Genomic DNA, 1,746 nt, shown 5'->3' with positions numbered 1-1,746 from the left:
ATCAAACATCAACATTACACACTAACTGAAGTTAGAAAAGTGAAATCATAATCAACCACCCCTTTAAATTTTATTTCTGTGTCATGCCAAACATTTGGCCCATCCCACATGGGATTACAAGACTCCACAAACTTATTTAACAAACATCTTCCGGTTGCATATACAACTCATTCGGAGAAATACATGAATACAAACATACATATACACATATACACACAGCATATACAAACAAATCCTCGTCTACAGATCATCTCGATAAAGAGCTTTTTTCCTCTTCTCCCAGGCTTTCTCAAGATAATTGGCTAATTTATGTGTTTCACATGTGAACAGCCAGCTCAGTCTTTGAGCATCATCCATATTTACCAAATCAATCTCTGATTTTATCCTACAAAAAAAAAAAAAGTCACACTGTTCACAATAATTAGAAATATATAATATTTCTTACTTTCACTTTCAGTTGACATGGGGTAAGCGCTCCTTGAGGGTCTGGTGCCAGCTATTTCAAAATGTAAAGATTTGTAAAATGTAAATTCAATTTTGGATAGGACAACCCCATGGCTGGAAGAGACCATTTAGCACACATACCCTCACTTCTGTGCTCTCTCCCGAATGCAGCGGTCAAGAGGCAAGACAACATTAGGAAATTCTGTTGATGAAACCAAAACACACACAAACTTAAATAAGAGGGTAGTTAAATAAAAACAGTAAACGATATTGTTTTATTTTAACTACTTTGTGGATGTAGCAAAGATTTAGACTTCTTGTAATCCAATTGGACAGTCAACTATTGTAGCCATATAATAATCATTCACATTGACTAAATCCAAGGTAGCCAACCCTGGTCCTCCAGAGCCACTCTCCTGCTGGTCTCCAAACTATCCCTGCCCTACTTCCTGCTGACTAATAATGGATCAGGTGTGTTGTCAGTCAGAAGCTGGAAGGGCAGGAATAGTTGGAAAACAAGCAGGGCAGTGGCTCTGGAGGACCAGGGTTGGCTACACCTGGTCTACATATTTTAAATTGTGAAGTGATAAGACTGCTGTTCAAATGTACAGTTCACAGTGTAATACTGCATTAGTTACTATAAAATTAGCTGGCTGTACTTTAGCTTTTTCTTGAGCAATGACAGACATTATAGGCTCTATATTTGTAACTGTATGAACAATTATTTAAAAAAATGTATGTTTGTATTTAAGGTATATTGTGTATAAAATAAGATGCAAATAGCAAAGTTCTCACATAAAATGGGGTGTCCTCTGGGACTGGGATGATAATGCAGAATTTGGAACTGGAGACAATGGGTGAAAAATATATAAGGTAAGAAAGGACACCTTAATCAATAAACACCATAACTATAGGGTTTAAAAAAACACACCTTTATGAAGGACGTTAAACAAGAAACAAATGTAATGTCTCTTTGGTTCTGCCAGATGGCCTGGAGAAGGATTCCCGGATTCTACGTCTGACAGATGGCTGTTCGTTATGTGACCCTGAAAGAAAAATTGCAATGAACTTAATGTAATTTCATCAAGTACAACAAACAAAACCACGTTTTAAAAACTTCACTGAAGTGATTACAAAATTGGTAATCTTAGAGTATGGTTAGAGAGCAACTTTGTAACAGAGCAAACCTGAGCCAAACACATTAACTGCCTTAATATAGAGAGCACATAAACTGCCCTCCAAGTGACAATATACACTCACAATACATTCCAAATATGATCAAAAACAGAAGATCCGTTCTTT

The 1,746-nt window shown here is 36.5% G+C and overlaps 1 long non-coding RNA gene across 1 annotated transcript; it reads right to left on the bottom strand.

The window, feature by feature from the left end:
- Positions 1-335: 335 nt before the first annotated feature.
- On the bottom strand, positions 336-1,485 carry LOC307169204. Its single transcript, XR_013823066.1, has 4 exons — positions 1,376-1,485; positions 1,240-1,288; positions 586-646; positions 336-496 (listed from the first exon to the last, which is right to left on the bottom strand). It is a non-coding gene; the product is annotated as an uncharacterized lncRNA (long non-coding RNA).
- Positions 1,486-1,746: the final 261 nt, after the last annotated feature.

The sequence above is a fragment of the Squalius cephalus genome, assembly GCF_949319135.1.
Source record: "Squalius cephalus genome assembly, chromosome: 13".
Lineage (NCBI taxonomy): Eukaryota > Metazoa > Chordata > Actinopteri > Cypriniformes > Leuciscidae > Squalius > Squalius cephalus.
The sequence above is the reverse complement of the archived record's forward strand: the minus strand, read 5'-3'. Positions and strand labels throughout refer to the sequence as shown.